The sequence below is a fragment of the Lepidothrix coronata genome, unplaced genomic scaffold (assembly GCF_001604755.1).
Source record: "Lepidothrix coronata isolate B3197 unplaced genomic scaffold, Lepidothrix_coronata-1.0 Scaffold21, whole genome shotgun sequence".
NCBI lineage: Eukaryota > Metazoa > Chordata > Aves > Passeriformes > Pipridae > Lepidothrix > Lepidothrix coronata.
The window spans coordinates 390,770-409,050 of NW_016690201.1; positions in this window are offsets into that span (position 1 = coordinate 390,770).

An 18,281-nucleotide genomic window follows, 5' to 3' on the forward strand; every position below is an offset into this window, starting at 1 on the left:
CACTTTTGTGTACAGAGAAGTTAGGCTCTTCCTAATCTGAAAATTTAGGGATCAGACTGCATCAGTAACAGAATAGGAAGCAGCTCAAACAACAGAAGTATTTTATCATTGCCTCTGTAAAACAAAACAGTCAAACTGGGATTAAGTTTCAAAGGTTCATTTCTAAGCTGTGTTAGGTTTTAATTAGTGAAAGAGACTAGTGATTTTCATTCTCGTTTATTTGTCTATAGTTATTTACTATACTAAACATGCATAGGTACATTTTAGGTTAGACTGTCACTTCAATTCTAATTCAGTGTTTACAGTTTTTCAAGTTTTATTTTAAAAATATATTTCAACTAGTATCAGTAATAAAAACGCCTTGATAACTAAAGTTTTCTGTCTGAATTAATTGCATCAGTATAATAAAAAAATATAGGGTTTATTTACTTAAATGCCATTCCATCCTTTAATACAGCAATTTTTTAGTAACATCTCAGCAACTATATTTCATTCTAGGGAGGTTCTGAAGTCCTTTTTCCCCCTCCGCCCTTGTAATATTTCTTCTTTGCCCTAAACTCAAAGGATATAAAAAAATAGATTAAAAAGATTTAAAACAATCCCTCTGAATCATCCTTTGTCGGACAGTGACTCCATAGTTCTGGTTTTCCCCATTTTAAAATTACTAAGGACCATATCATACTGTCCATTGCAAGGAACACTAATGAATTTTCAGAAACCGTGGCTAATTTGTGTTGTAAGAGGAAGGAAATAGCAACGTATGAAGCATTCTGTCTTAGTAGAAATCATATCACATTTTCTCAATATAGAGAGTCCTGTGTGATTGAGGGGGGGGAGGTGGATTTCTGCCTACTTATACAAAGAGCAGCATTGTCTTCCCTCTAAATTTTATTACATGTTCTATAATGCCTGATGTAGTTACCTGTGCTCTGAGGTCCAGCTGTGCTGATTCATGTGATTACCTCAGGAACCCCTGAGTTCACTGCTAAAAGAAGCTTCTGTCACAACAATAAAGAAATACCTGAGAAATGCATCTCCTAAACACCCCTACAACAGAAGTCGGTTCATTCTTGCAATTGATTGTTAAAAATGGCAGCTTCGAACAAACCTCTGATAGTTGCATGTTTGAGGCTGCCTAGGGCTGTCTGTTCTGAAACAAATAAATTAAACCCAACATAGAGGTTGAGATGGTTACTTAGAGACTTTAAAAGTCAGGTGGCCACAGAGCCTGTATTTCTTAAACAAAGTATCTTGCAGAGCCTAAATTCTGTTGTGCACATCATATCCTGAGCTCGAGATTGGGTCTCAAACTCTGATTTCAGCATAGCTGGCTCAGAAAGTTAAAAGTCTGCAGAAACATGCTAAAGGGTGACTTAGATGCTTTATAGCTCTGCATGCGTAGCATGTGGTGGTTTCAAAACAGTCTGCATTGGCAGGAATACCCTATAGAAACTAGTTTTGTAGCAATGCAATGAATTTTTGGAAGTTATCTTGTCCTTTTATATATCCTCAACCTCATACATTCCCTCACTCTCTTTCCTCATTAAAAGGAGACATTATAAAGTTTGTTGGTTCTTACTTACTCTTTTTTACATACTTTCTATTTTAATATGAACAAAGGTTTTTCCTCATGGTATATGATTCAAAAGAGCAGTCAACTGTTTCTTTAGCTCTGAAGTTGTTAAAATGGATTCTGGGTTAAAAAGAACTGGTTCCCAGCCTGTGTCTATAAACAGTTGCTTCAGGCTAAAACTTGAGCTTCCTTTCTTGAAGGAGCCCAGGGGAGGGATCCTTGTTGTGGCCAGATGTGTTACATGATTATCTAATGAGGCTCACCCTCTTCCCTTCTCAGTTGAGTTCAGTGCTACCTGGTCTCAAGACTCTCAGTACTCAACCACAGGCTGTCATGTTTTGAGAGTGACTGTGTTCCCCATAAATTATATATGGATCCCATTTTGCTGTCTCAAAATGGGTTAAGTGGTGCCAGGCATTTAAATTGTTGCACAATGTGGATGCTCAGTTGTGCCCCCGATGATACGAATAAAATGAAAGCCATGCTAATGCCATGAGCCACTTTGTCTTGCTTTTCTTTTGTAGTCTGGTTGTTACTAAATGCTACGTATTTGGTGAAATGTCCTAATAGAACACATTGCTTTTTAATTTAAGCAACTGAATTTTTTGTAAGTCCGTCAGTAGCTATTTTTATTTTTATATGCACATTGGATCAAGCAAATTGCAGCTTGAAGTGGTTGTTGAAGTCTCTATGATATCAGCAAATGACCTAAGTGTAACTTTGGGAAGTTTTTTGCACAAGTTCCAGGAGCTGAAGGGCAACTGAAGTAATAAGTGATGATGACTCATAAGGAATAAAAGGAGCTGAAGCAGGAAATTACGGGAAAGACTGTAAGCTATGGCTTTTCCCCTCTGTGATTTTAGGACTATTTTTGTTGGAGAAAAGGAAACTTTTGCATGTCTAGAGAGAAGGCAAAATGACCAGGCAAATAGATATCCTTAGGGAACAACGTAGGTGAATGAACCACTAATGACCCCCAAATTCTGGTGCAGAAAGAACCAGGAACTGGCCTTTTTATTTTCTTTTCTCTTTTTCTTTCTCTCCCCCTTCCAGTAATCAAATGCACTGAGATTAGAGTGCATCCATACTGCCTTCAATTGAAGTTATTGTTAGTTTGCCACCAGATTCTTCAAATTAGAGCTACTGAAGGAGTTCAAGCTGCCCTCAGTATGACTGGACTGTGAAAGACTGTGAAATCTGGCTTTATAATTTACTGTATCTGGGGTGAAAGATGCAAAATGTTATGACCAGTGTCTTCCTGAGCCCTGTTACATATAGAGATATGCAAAAGCTGTTCTTGAAATTAGGATAAAAGAAGACATTACTGCTTTCAACAAAACAAACACAGAAATAACAAAAGCAAGCTAGGTGTAATTTCTTGCTAGTATAACATGTCTTCCCTTCCAATGTCTGTCAGATTTTCAGAAAGCTCTTTTTGAGATGGGCAGAACTGCTGTATATAGCTGGCTGAATTCGAGGTGAATGTCTGTGCTTGTATATCTTCAGAGACCTAGCAGCCAAGAAAGATTTAATCATTTGAAAGACAGAATGAAAAAAAAAAGTATTTTGAGGACCCTCATAAGATAATTCTTGTATTACAAAAGCTCTCTTCCTGCTCGTCACTGTGAACTCAGCAAGAAAACATTTACCTGCACCTTCCCTGTGTGTAGCCTGTGTTAGCATAACTCATCCACGCCCGCAAAGGCACACAAAACTGTTTTGCTTTGTGCTGGAATAGTGCCATCCAGGAGTAACAGCCAAAAGAAAAAATTCCTTTCAGTGACATTCATTGCCCTAAGCCAAAAACAAAGCAGAAAGATACACTTTTCTCTTTACCGCTTGTGAAGGTAGAGGCAGTGCCAATATAAACCATGACTGAGGCTCTGGAATGATGCAAGTCCATGTCACTACTACAATTCAGTGATGCAACCTGAGTTTACATTACTAACTTAAGGATTCAACCAGTTTAAAGCTTTTGGATAATGAGAATTATCTTAAAGTATTCCTACTGGTTTATTTTCCTCATTCAAAGCAGACAGTCCTGGTTTGCTTCTGTTTGCTCTGTAAATTTGCATAAGGACCATTGTTTGAATCAGCACTCTGATCTAACTCTATAATGAAACACGTTGCACTCCCCCTTAGAAACTGGGGAGGAAAATGCTGATATGTTCATATAATATATATTGATATATACTAAATTAACTGATGTTAACCTTTTAAGGTGGGGAAAAAAAAAAGCTTATAAACATGAAAAGCAATGGGTAATTTCTATGTCATCTTTGGGGAGAATGTGCTGTTCTGTATCTTGCTTCTCTACAAACTGCTCAAACTTTTAGAGTTATGATGTCAGTCATTAACCGATCGTTCATTGCATTATGTGTTCCCCCCAAAATAGATTAAGTACTGAGCATGAGACCAGACAGGGAAATAATGCTAACATGTCAAATTAACTTGTAAATAATTTTTTTGGCTGTTTTGTATGTACTTTGTGAGCCCTGCTGTACTTCAGTGAGAGGAATATCTTTCAGCCTGGACTGGAAGACCTACTACAGCATCTCCCTTTTTCACAATACCTTATGGACACCAGAAGGAATTGCAGATTTGTAGTTAATACAAAGGCTCTCGTTCTTCTCCATCTCCCCCCCTATTTTTTTTTTTTTGCCATGCAGTCTTAAAGTGAAGATCACACTTTTCTGGCCTTTAGCAGCTTGCATGGTGTTCTGGGCAATTGGATATGGAGAGCATACTGGAACATCACTTGTGCTGTCATCTGGACAGGCTGGATTGATGGGTCGAGGCCAATGGTATGAGGTTCAACAAGACAAAGTTCCAGGTCCAGCACTTGGGTCACAATAACCCCATGCAGAGCTCCAGGCTTGGGGCAGAGTGGTTGGAAAGCGGCCCAGTGGAAAAGGACCTGTGGATGCTGGTTGACAGCTGGCTAAACATGAGCCAGCAGTGTGCCCAGGTAGCCGAGAGAGCCAAGGCATTCTGGCTTGTGTCAAAAATAACGTGGGCAATGAGAGCAGGCACTGGTGAGGCTGTACCTTGAGTCCTGTGTTCAGTTCTCAGCTGCTCATTACAAGAAAGACATTGAGGTTCTGGAGCATGTTCAGAGAGGGGCAATAGAGCTGGTGAAGGGTCTGGAGCACAAGTTTCATGAGGAGAGGCTGAGGGAGATGGGGTTGTTTGGCCTGGAGGAAAGGAGGCTCTTTCACTCTCTACAAGTACTTGAAGGGAGGTTGTAGCAAGGTGGAGGTCGACCTCTTCTCACAGGAGCTTGCAATGGGACAAGAGGAAATGGCCTCAATTTGCACCAGGGGAGGTTCAGGTTGGACATCAGGAAGATTTTCTGCACTGAAAGGGTGGTTAAGTATTGGAACGGGTTGCCCAGGGAAGGGACGGAGTCACCATCCCTGGAAGTGTTCAAGAAATGACTAGACATGGCACTTAGTGCTATAGTGTAGTTGACATGATGGTGTTTGGTCAAAGGTTGGAGTTGATAATCTTGGAGGTCTTTTCCAACCTTAATAATCCTATGATTTCACATTATGTATATTACACTACTTATAAATAATTTCATAATTATAGTATGCTGCAGGCTCAGAGTAGCCTGTGCCTCAGGTACTATGTTTTATGCCTTTTTTGATTACTTCCTTGTAAAGCTTCAAAAGGGAAATGAGATTATGCTACAATGAAGGAACACTGCCTACCTCCAGATTTTAGGGTCTTGTACTTTTCACTCAAAACAAAGGTAAGAGTCTTACTGACTTGAAGAAAGGTGTTTTAATTTATCCCAGATGGTATAGCAATGAAGAAACATGAGAGATGCGTGTCCTTGTATCTGAAGAGAAGGGAAAAGAACAGTTAATTTGAGGAAAATGAAAATCAGTTGGGACAGAGAATTTTAAACTGTGTCTGAATTTGGAGACTCTGATCATCTCAACTTCCAGATCTGGATGAACAATAAACATTTTATCTGCAGTCTAAGAGACAGGTGCACACAAGCCAGCCAAACTTCCCATGGCTTGACATCAGAAATGCATGCACAAATTCAAAAAAAAGCCATAACTTTTATTCAGGTTCTTGACATGAGTGAAACAGGAGCCAGAAGTTTATACGTTTGTATACGAACAACTGATATGCAACCTAAATAAATACTGTGGGTAGAGGTCATGGAGTCAGATTTTGAAAGGTTCACGATAGCATTTGTCAGCTGTGTTCATTCACCTAACTTGGAAATTAATGCACAGACACTGCTGAGAATGTGGACACCTTTAAACACCAATAAACTATGATTAGGGTAGCACACAGCAGGGGAATTTGATTGGGAATGCTGATGTAGGGCAAACGGTTGCAGATCAGGAAAAGTAGCATTGACAGTCACTAACATGAAATAGTAACAAAAATTTAAGCTGATTTCAGAGAGGAATGAGAAAATATTTAAATTCATACATTTAGGAATTTAAAGTAGAACACTTCACAATGAGAACTATTAAATGTATTAAACCAGAGCTGGTCTGTGATTTATGTAATGCTTACTTAAAAAAAAAATAAAAAAAAATTGGTCTCTCTCTTGACAAAATCAAAGCTACCTGCTTTTTCTTTGCAGAGTTGTCCACTTTTTGGTTAACTGCATTAAAGATAAAAGCCAAGAAACTTAAAAACTTATATTAATTCTCAAAGTAGCAATTATGTCACTAAGGGGAATGAAACTGCAGATGCCTTTGGTCATTATTTACAAATTTGGTTCAGCATTAGACCCCTATACTATTTCTAAGTACCTTGATATTCTTCTCTGAAAAAATATAAAATTGCATATGTAGCATTTTTCTATTGCTGAATTAATTCCTTTTGGTTGGATTTCTTGGATAATATTGATGCTGCATTTTTCTAAGACCTTCATCTTGTTTTAAAATTTATTAAAGCATCCGCAGTTCAACACCAGTGAATGCAGCCTCTACAGTCAGCATGTAATCTGAGAATCTGGCCTGTCCTTTTCAAACCAGACAGTACCTACAATCTCACAGCACATTTCTGTACATATTCAGCCAGCTTGTTATAAGCACCACAGCTTTTTTTAACACTGAAAGATTTATGGCCTAGAGGCCATAAAAAAACAGAGGCCACAACTGTGGCTTAAATCATGACTTCCACCTGGGGCCACTACAGAAAGCAGAGGAAGAGTCAGATGCAGTCTTACTCCCCTTTTTGCTCTGGGTGGTTGTTCTGGAAGGTACCTACTAGGCAAGGTACAAAGGCAAAGTTTTAGATAATGTAACAGAATAACAACAAAATTATCCTATGAATTCTGGCCAGAAGGTAGAGAGGAAGACTTTCAGAGAGAGCTGAACCTAGAGAGTTTCTTCAACTCCCTCTTCCTAGCCATACATTCTTATTGTCTCTTATATTGAAATAGTCCAGAAGCAGTATGAGTTCTTGTCAAGTTCCTGCAAATATTAATTATTCTCTTGGGAAAAAAAAAAAAAATCCAAACAAAGGCTTATTGGTGCAGAGGATGCAAGCACATTTTCTGTTTTAGAGGTATAGATCACCCCATGGTTCTACCTCTTGCTGATATTATTCTAATGAAGACATATTCAAACTACTGTCTTTTCAGGTGCTTCAGCAGCCAAGTGAATTTTAGTATGTTTGGTGATATACTCCACGCATCAGAGCTGCCAAACACTTAAACAAGGTGCTACATTGAGGAGGGGGTCAGTATTTTTTTCACAGGTGGTGTAGAATGCACCACATTTGCAGTAATCTGCCACCTGCACCTGTTTCTCTCAGTTGAATCTACCCCATGCTCAACTTTAGAAATTTATGTAAATAGATCAGTATCCTATTTCTATAGACTAGCTATTTGATCTTTCAGATTTTGTCTTGTTACTAACTTCACAGAAATACTGTTCCTACTAACTTCACATTATTTCTTACCGTTTCTGTCATTTTTCTCTAAGTAGATCTCTGGTTCTACGCTATAGGAATGCAAAGAATATTCCCAGTCTCAGAGCAGTAATTTCAGAAAAGCAAATCTAAATAACAGGAATTTCAGGAAAAGTAATTCTAATTGGTATCTTATTTATCTGTTATTCTAGCAGAGGAAAGTCTGTGATGATAATTTTACCATTCAGGTCTCTGATTTGCCACAGGCTCAGAGCTTAGGCTCAGTGCAAACTTTCATTACCGAGTGACTAGCAGAAGTATGACTCTTGTGTACCTTTTTGTAGTGAAATAATTTTGTCAACTTTAACCACGAAGCCCCTTCTCAGGTTTATTTCTGTTGGTGGCAAAAAGCAATCACTCAGCCTTGAATACTTTGAAGCTAAATAGACGAGCCCATTCCCAAGGTATCTTGGCCCCACCCTTGTTAAATGGAGTCTGCTGGGACTGGCTCATCTGACCTTTGCCATGTAGGAAGCTACATAGGAAATGTGAGAACATGGGGTTTGTTAACACCAGTGGAATTTGAAGCTTAAATTAATTGGTTTGTGGGTTTCCTTCTGTGGTGAAATGATCTCAGTACTGTCTAGTGGTTTACTCTTTCCTCATGCTTTCTCTAGGTGCTGTGGAATAGTTTTTGAGTCTTCATTCCATTATGCATGGAATATTGGTGTTTTCCAAGTGCAACAAGATGCTGTTGGTGCTACTTAACTCTATAAACTGTGAGCTTATTGGAACTGACAGATGTTTGAAAACTGATAAGTAAGTATTCTTATGCTCTGCAGTTGTTGTTGAGGAGTACAGGCTTCTTTCATCTTGTCTGTTTCCAGGAAAATAACTTAGATTGATTCTGAACTCTGTCCCCTAGGTTTTCTTACCTCTGGAAAAAAAGTTCCAGTGCATATGGTAGACTTGATCCAGAAGAACACTGTTAAGTGTTTATTAAGACTTAACAACTCCCTCTGTGAAAAATATACCTTCATGTGAATTCAGTGTTTCCCTCGTGTCTGAACTGAATATTTGGACCCATCCTTGAGCTTGAATGCATTTTTAAAGTAATACCTTCTTATTTGAGACATGTTAATCCCCTCGTGCAGCTAGATTACTGTAGGGAATGAGGAGACAAATTACATGTTGGGTTGAAGGAGGGGAGCTAAAGTGAGTGGGGAAAAATGTAAAGCAAATTCAACAGTTTACAAAATGCTGAATTTTTCTCATTGTCTTTGCAATTTGTTTTCTGAATTTACTGGTTAAGGGATTTAATTAAGTCATTGAACTTGTTTCCCTGTTGGACAAAAAATCTTAAGTGTATTTTTATTTTCCCTGTCTTTCTCTTTTTATATATCCAGTAGTACAGACTTATGAAGTACTGAATTTTTTCTTTTTTTTTGAGCAATGCCAAGTAGGATTATCACATTTTCTTTTTGGTTTTGGCAATTATAAAATATTCTTTTTTGAAATAATAAATGAAGTTTAGAACATATGGTAAAAAAAAAAGGGGGTCATTTGAAGTCATACCTTGAAAAGTGATGAGAGATGTGTCATTTTAGGATTTTTATCTTACATCATGTTCATTCTTAAAGGATCTAGGATTTAAATGCTGCTTTATCAGATTTTTATGTCCCTTGCTAATTTTGGAATATGCTAGTGTGAAGTGACAAATCCTGAATTTTTTTCAAAAGTTTTTTCAAAATTTGAATGAAAGATATTTGGTTCTGAAAGGAAAAAAGTCACAGTCACTGTTATTGATGCTCTTGGCATTTTTAGTAGAATGTAGAAGAGAGAACATGCTAGAATTTATACTTAGTTTCAAAGTCTCAGATAACTGTATACTTATCAGTGTGAACTTCTCAGACCACAACAGTTATTTCCTTAGTAGTCAAACTGGTTTCACTATCTTTACAAGCTGTTTTCAAAGATTTGGGATAGGAGGGATACATCATCTGAAATAAATGCAAGCAAGGATCTCACCAACTGTTTTGAGCTGTGAGTAGCAATGCTTCTGGAACACTAGGTCGCTTTTGCTTAGCTGCTTAGTTGTGATAGAAGACCTAGTCTATGTTTACCTTGTTTTTTGTTTGTATAACATTTAAAAAAAAAGTTGCCATTAAAAAAGTAATGTAAGGACAGTAACTGCAAGGGCCTAAAAATTACTGATTTCTGATGCGTTACAGTGACAAATCCTTTCTTTTATTTGAGTGAATGAGTATAGACTTGGGGAAAAAGATTGTGTTGTTATTATATCAGACTGTGACAGTGCACAATGGTTAGAGTGAGTATTGCTTAATTAACATAATTTAAAGGGTAATAGTCCAAGTTTTTATGTTTAGCTTGATCTGTTGTGTTAGTGTGTATTCAAGCCATTGAAGTGTTTCTATTTTAAATTCCTTTGCTTTGTAGAGTACTCGCCTCAAGGGGTGCTCAGGCATAAAGAATTTGTGGTTAATTTCTAAAGTAGTTCTTTGGAATTACTGTGTGCATGCAAATCCTTGTAAGTAGAAAGAAAATTGTTGTTGTACTTTATTTATTGTTACTTTCTATGGGATATACTTCAGTAACAAGTTTCTGTGATTCTCTGTATGTGGCCTTAGCTAAGATTTACCATTCTTGCCTTGCCCTAAGAGTCTTGTCAGACAGAAGGAGTCTTGGTAGAAAGGTGTCATTTAAGGGGATACCTTTTGCTGCCTTGCAGAAAAATAAAATGACCTAGTAGTATCAGTACAAATAAATGTTTCATAAATTTTGTCCTAGCAATGTGTACACAAAGGAAATCCTGTATAGAACTTGTCAGAAAGTTGTCTTGGTTGCCCAAAGCTAATGATGGTAGAGCAATGCAAGCTCATGCATGGGGATAACTGTGGTCTTGTGTAGTTTCTGGAACTGTGTGGATTTGTTTCTATTGTTGCCATCTACACAATGTGTTGAGCATGGAGTTTAGTTTTCGTATCTATAATATGGGAATAATCATCCTCCCCATTGGTAATGCACATCTTATGATAAGTAGCTGCTTGTTATGTTGAACACCAGCTGCAACCTATTTTCATTTGTTGTCTTTGGTGTGATTGATCACAGCAGAAGCAGATGTTAGGTCCTAGCAGAGGGGATAATTCAGGATGTGCATCCTTTAGAACACTTTTTGTTAAGCCTAGGAGAACTGGCAATAGTAAATTCAAGCAGAGTTGCAGACCAACAGCACACATTGTAATATGCTATTCTGTACTTAGAGCAAATAGGTGCATTAGTCCCAGGATATCACATATTTTAAACCATTAAATAGCCATAATGGGGTGATGTATTTGTATAATTACAGCTAGTGGCAGGAACAGAATTTGGAACCTGTGCCTGGGCACTTATAAGGGCTGTGCCTGAGGCAGCTGAATAGAACCAGCTGCTTAAGACTGTGATAGGTACATTAACTATACTTTTAAGACACCTCCAGCAGCTTCTGCTTCCTACTGCTGCTGTTCTGTCAAAAACTGCTCCTCTGGAGAGCAGTGGTTCCATATTATCTTGTTTCCAACTTCTTAAAATTCAGATTTAGTCTTTGCCTTTGAAACTGGTAGTTGTGGTAGTCTGCAGTGTTATATTGTTGATCTAAACCACATTTTGGGTCTTTAAATATCAGACAACAAGATGTGTCTCTAATAAGCTGTTTGGTTTTTTTTTTCTTAAAAGAAATAAAATAACCCCAAACAACAAAATAAAACCCCCACAACTAAATACAGAATTTAGCAGCACAATTTTCCATTTATAAGTAAATAATGGATATCAAAAATACTATTGCATACTTATTCCTGACTTGGTCCTTTTCCACTCCCTGGCCTCTAAAACTGCTCACTGCATTTAGTCTTTGCTGAGTGTATACTTCCAGTCTCAGTCACAAACTGTATTTGGACAAGTAGGCTCAGAGTGTGCAGATCTAGTGGTGAAATACCAGGTGAAACCATAATTTCTAGACTAATTAGATGTCATTTCTAAACATTCTCTTTTGGTTTCTCATTCCCCTGTTGGTTTTAAACCTGGAAGGTGAACTGTCTTTTAGAGCTAGTAACTGCTCTGTAGTGATTTTGTGAATGTCTGTCTGGAGATTATTCTCTCATAGGAAATCCCCTCATCTCCTTTAAAATTGAACTGTTTCCTTACACTAGATACAAATGGGTCGGTTTGGTATAAGACTCAAGGGGACATTAATTTTGCATGTGTATATGTATGTGTTCCTGTTGCAGAGAGGCTGGGAGGTTATTATTCATACTACTATTGTTTCTGCTGCCTTTGACAAAATAGCAGCTGGTTCTACTAATGAATGTTTAAGGTGCCCATTTTTTCTCTCCAGTCTCATCCATGCTGCAGGGAAATATATTCTGAAGGGAACATTTCATGACACAATTATTCATGAAATGACAAAATAGTTCCCCAGGTGTAGTATCTGCTTTATTTCTTTGACAGAGGTCTTTCACTCTTTCCTCCTCCTGTGGTTAGCCTCGTGAAAGATAGGGATGAATAATGATGGGAATCAAACCACCTTGAACTTTGGACAGATTCACATCTGAAAAGGAATAGTGTAGTTTCCTAAATGCAGAGGAGGGTTTGCAAAAATCATTTGGTATTCTTCTTAGCTTGCCATTGGGAAAGTCAGTAGTAAAACTCCTAGAGTTTAAGGAAAACCTGGCTATTGCTAACATTTAACCTTTGTCATTCAGGTTAGAAGTGGCTTATATAATAAATACGTATCCATCCAGTATTGGCCATGATACCAAATTGTTTTCTTGGTCAGTGCAGGCAGTTGAAATTTAAACTGTTTCTAAAAGCAGTTGACTGGCTGAAGTATTAAAAACTGAAATTAATTTCTTTAAAGTAATCTTATTGAAACTGTAACTTCTGGTAATTTATAGGCTTTTGATTTATATACTGTGAAAACAACAGTTACTTACAAACAGTACATTCACGCACAATTTCACTTATTTTAATGAAAATAACACAAAAGCTCCACTGGAATAAATATAAAGAATAGATCACTGCTTTAAACTGCAATAATTATAACTTCACAAGTTCACAAAACCTAAGAAATAAACACTCCAATAAACTATTGTTTTTGACTTTTTTTTTCTATTGTGTTCATGCTTTAACACTTTTCTCCAGAGGTCCTATAACTCCTTCTACTTTATTTATAAATATACAAAAATATTCAGTTCAGCTGTGTGATTTGGTCAAGATTTTCTGAATATTATGTTACTACTAATGAAGGTTAGAAAATCTGATGTGACCTGATACTTATACCTTCCATTACAAATTCATTCAGTATCTTTTGAACTTTTGTCCTGCTTGCTCTTATGAGTCATGTTATGGTAGCACCTGCAGAAAATCAAGTACTGTATTAGGACTTTGTACTGTAAGAGAACACCCTCTCTTAAACTGCCTGCCAATTCCAGTGTAGATTTACATGGTTAGTTATTGTTTTCTTCTCTCCTTCTCCCAGCTGTCACCAAGAGCTAAGAATTTAGGTATTGTTTGCTTATCTTTGGTGTAAAAAAAACCCCAACCAAACAACCAAACAGAAACCCCCCCAAAAATTAGTTTATCATAAGGGATAGTATGAATCAGGAAATCAGAGGGAGCTGTGCTAATAAGGAGGTATTGGCACTTCTTTGTGTGGCATGTATCTCACAACAAAGCAGTGGGTGAAAGCAATGACACTGCCACCGTTGGCCATCCATCTCTTGGATGTATCTAATGGTGATGTATAGTTTGAAACAGGCCTTACTGGCTGATAAGTTCCTGAACCACTGCAGGTGATGCAAATGATGCTTTTTATTTGAATGAATGCCTATGTGCTTTTCAGGTATTTTTGGGTCAACTCTAATTACCTACAGCCCTTTCCCATTTTGCCTTCTTTAGTGCCTTGCTAAAACCAACCAAAAGAGGTAGAGGATCCAGTTTCATGGTCTCTCCTGGAGTTTCTATGCAACAGACACTAGTAATGGAAGCTGCTTAGCATTATCCATCTCTTAACACTTGGAAGCATTGGTTCTGGGTTTAGTTTCCTTCCCTCCTGTCCACCTTTCACCTTTTTAAAGGATATGGTATCAAAACAGTTAATGTTCTTTTGAGTTAAAATCACTGATGGGATAGAACAACAACACAGATTTTTCATGATCCCTTCCCTGAAATGAAGAAGTAAAAGGAGACGAGGGGCTTATATTACCTATAATAAATCTGCAGGATCCATAGGCATCTGTACTGCTTTTATGAGCACATGTGCAATCACAAACTGAAATTAGAGAGGGTTAGTAACGCTGTGCTATACAAACAGCTCTCTCCTTTATCATTTTCAAAGCACTGTGCAAACACTACATGTAGCTGCAATGGTCAGTGGTAATTTTACCTAGCTCTTTGTTTTGCAGTTTGAACATGCATTTACCTATTTTATTGATCCATAAACAGAAGCTAAAAGTGGAAAAAAGCCTAAGCTATCTCTACTAAAGCCAATGGGGAGGGTCTCTACCTCTTTTAGAACAAATTGGGTCATATTATGAGCATCTTGCCTGAGGCCATGTAATAAATAGTTTATACAGGTAGGAGTGGAACAAAGTCACCGTGTCATTCTATAATAATGTTCTAACTGCTCAAAATCAAAAGCATAGCGTTAAATGTGTCATTTTTTTAATGTCAACTGTGTATTTTTTTTTATGAAACAATCATACTTTAATTTTTTTCTTTTGGTTTTCTAATATTTAAGAGATTCTTAAAGATGTCTGGTCAAATTTTGTCCTTTGAGCAGCTGAAAATTAGGTGTATCCATAAATGGAGTAATGTGTCATGCATTTTCCCTGGTGTATCAGAGAGCAAAGTTTGGCTCTTTTGATGTTACAAAACTCTCAAGTTCTCTTAGATGGCCGTTAGACTTCATCCATTTGTTTATTAGTGGTTTTAATGCTGAGCTGTAGATTTGGAATAAAGAGTAAATTATTCCTGATTTCCATAGTGCCATAAAGTAAGTATTTAAGAAAAGATGAACAAAAAACAACACAACCCCCCAGATGTTTTCTTCTTTGTATCTTTTTTTAATCTGCCTGTGAGTTTTAGAGGAAAGAACTTTAGATGGTGGGGATGACTTTGTGTTTGCTTGTGACAGCCAAAGTGGGTTGAGCTTTTGATTCCATCTTTAGACTCCAGTAACGTGCCTGAGGCAGCATGAGTAGGAGATGGAAAAAGAATCTCTTCAAAAAGATTCAGAAATCATTTTGATAAGTCTGTATATCCTTGCTTGACTTGACAGTTTTATTTCTTTGTAGCGCCACTGGCTATTGCTGTCTTTGATTCTTCTAATTCAACATACTGCAGTAAAGCATTTAATACCTTACAGAATCTGAAATTGTTTTTACTAAGGCAAAGCCAGGGGGGTGAGGGTGGGGGAGTGGGCAGTGAGAAGCAGCAAAGATGGTGGGTTTAGTAACAGCTGCAAGTAGCTCATTACAGGGCTTTGAGTTTTGGTTCCTGTTGGATCCCTGTGGTAATTCAGCTTTAGGCATCAGAAGACTTGGGAGATGGTGACATGGAAGCCTCAAGGAAGAACAGGAAAACAAGCTAAAGCAGGTTAAACAGTAAGAAGAAGCATGATAATCCTTGTCTACATCAATATGCTCATTGAGTGGGTTGGTTTTTTTCCCCTCCAAAACCACATATAATTATTTCAGGTATGATACGTGGCTTTTGATGCCATGTGTTCAATTTGAGCTGCTCTTTTTCTGATTGCATGGTAGTGTGGGAAGTAGTGTGTCAGAGTGGCCAGACTATGTCCCTCTCTTTTAAAATAGTTTGCAAGTATGTGTAGAGTCCTGGTTTGTGCAAAGGAGCCAGAATTGAAAAAAGTGCTTCCATTGTTAGTTTCAAGATCTGTAACTTCTGACTTGCTCCTTATAAAACAGACCAACCAACCAACCAACAACCAAATCCTCCTCAGAAAAAAACCCAAACAACAAAACCTAAACCAGTAAAAAACCCTAAACAAATAAAAACCCCCAAACAAACAAACAACATACCCCCCAAAAAAAACCAACCAAACATAGCAAAAACAAAACCACCCCAAAACAAACACTTGGAAGTCTTAGGCCAGAAGGAGATGGTTATGGTAGCCATGAAGCTGGTCATGAGCAAAAATAGTGGTAGTTCTTTGTTGCAATGGTAATTATTTGTGCCTGGAATTGCTGTTTTCTGTATTAATAGAGGGATGCCCTCCTAAGTGGAGGTGGTGAAAATAAATTATTAGTTGCTTTCTGGACTCTTACTGGAGTTTTATGGAAAAATTTAATGGAAGAGAAATGTGCTCACTAGGCTTTGGGTTTTCCTATTTTTATTGAAATAAGAGTGAAATTTTATTTTATTCTTCCATCAGCTCTATATTCCTCAAGGAATCAGGAGAAAGAGGAGGGGCACTAATTTGGACAGAACAGTGGCAGTACTGGCTGTATGGATATTGCTCATGTGCTGCTTAAGTTTGTACATCAGCAGTTTTGACAATGATAACTGGAATGGGAAAGGTCCTCACACATCACTGTGAGGGTGGGATGACAGTCAACAAAGAGTTGCAGTACCAGACCGTTTTTATTTTCTTATTCTATGTGTTGAGGAGAGAACTACTGGGTGTGTCCAAAGCTTTCTGAGGAGCTACTCCTGTGTCTGACCCTGTTGTCTCATTTACATACTTTTTTAAGAGTTTTGGCAAAGCTCCTAATAAGGCTTATGGCAGGATTGGAGAGGAAAGAAAGTGAAATTTGTGAAACAGCAGAAAAGGCCAAGAGGCAAAGCCTACAGGGAAGACAAATATGTCATTTGGGGATTTTTGAGACAAATTGCCTTCTGAGGTAGGTTGTATTCATCACATGCTTTGCTCAGTTACTTAAAACTGAGAGCTATTTTGAAACTACTAGCCTATGTCATATGCCTATGCATACAACATGTCTGCCCTGCTGCACTTGCATTTACTTGAGGGTCTGATCATCTCCTAACTAAGCAAAACACATGAAAATAATGCAGCTAGTCACCACTGCTGCATTATTATTATTATACACCAAACTGTAAGTTTTGAAATCAGCCCATATCTTCTCTGTAAGTCACTCTGTTTTGATTTATACCTCGTGCACCACACAAAGACATAGCAATGCTTCTGTTTGCTTAAATGAAGTGGTCCATTAAGTAGATCTAGCTATGGGTCTAAATCCAAGCTGACAGTACTGGGGCAGTAAATAGCTTTGGATTTCTCTACAACCTGGTAAAGCTTTAATTTGGGGGGCGGAGGGGGGGGGTGTTTCCTCTCTTCCATGTGGGAATATGGACTTGCAAGTATGCTAGAAATCAAGATGACACAAACTTGCCATTGATTCCTGTTGTGTGGCCTCTCACCAATTCTCTTGGTGATATCCACAGACTCTTCTGCCAAAATCCTGACAATTACAAGCTGCTGAGACTTTAAAAAATGGAATTCCTGTAGTTAGTCCCTGAGTCATTAGGTACCTTAAATGCATGTAACAGCCACACTTTAGATATGAGGGCATTAAAATTCATGCTGTTATTTATTGTTGTCAGTGTGTACATATGTGACACGGGATATTACTGAATAGCTAGAGCAAGATAATGAATTCTGAAAAGTGCTAGAATAAAAACATGGGTGCTTCCCTGTTATCTTAAAAGCAGTCATAACTTTTGCCAAGAAAATAGACTTTTCTTTTAGAATATATCTCTGCTCTTGGAAGTAAGAAGAGAGAATATATAACAGCCCAGGGGCTGATAATCAGTTTTGGTACAATAGATTTGTAAGTGGCGGGGAGTGATTGGGGGGAACATTCTGCTGCTTTTGCTGTTTCAGAGTTATAACTTTGGAAAATGAAAAGCTTTATTCTTTTTGCTGTAATGCTTTTGGTGTTGGCACTCCTGGGCAAGAGTAATCTTCACTTACCTGCTTCATGCACCAGTGAAGTTTTTCATGGCACTGCGTGTGCAATTAGGTAATACTTCTGAAGTCTTCAGTGTCCATTGGTGGGACACAAGGGAGAACTTGTGAGCTTAAGAAGTGCAACAACAGGTAGAACCCCAGTAGATGATCTGTGAATTAGAGAAGAAGTTTGACATTCAGATCAAAGGGAAAAAACAGGCAACAGAAATATGAAAGCTTTTCCTCTGAGACACTGAAGTGAATGAAACCTAATTTGAATCTCTTCATTAAAGTAATGATTTGCAGATGACATTCAGCTTTCTAGGCTGTGCAAAGCTTGATATCAAATCTAACCATGTTTGATTCTGAAGAGGTCTTGAATTAAGGGTCCTGCCCACAGGAAACTATCTGAACAAGAAGGCTTCAAGCTATTCAGAGGTGGTGATTGTCCTGCAGGCTGTCCTGTCAAAATAGGACCAAGATAGAGACAGAAAGTGAATGCTTTGTGTCCTAGAGCAGGGGGGAGGAGAGAAAGAAAGGATAGGAAGAGATACAAAGGTTTGGGGAGATGTTGATGCAACCGCTGCTATAGGTACTTGTTTTTAAAATGAATGCCTTGGAAGGCTGGAGGGGGAACTGACAGAGTAGGTGGAGGAAGGAGGACTTGCTGTTTTCTGTGGACAATACATCAGTCCTTATTCCTCGTGACCTCCACATTTTCTTGTCCTGCCACTTATTTCTTTTTTTAACTGAAATGACTAAATGGCAGTTACCCAACTGCTTCAGGAGTGAAATACTGCTAAAGCAGGGGAAAAAAGTATGGTTGTGACACAC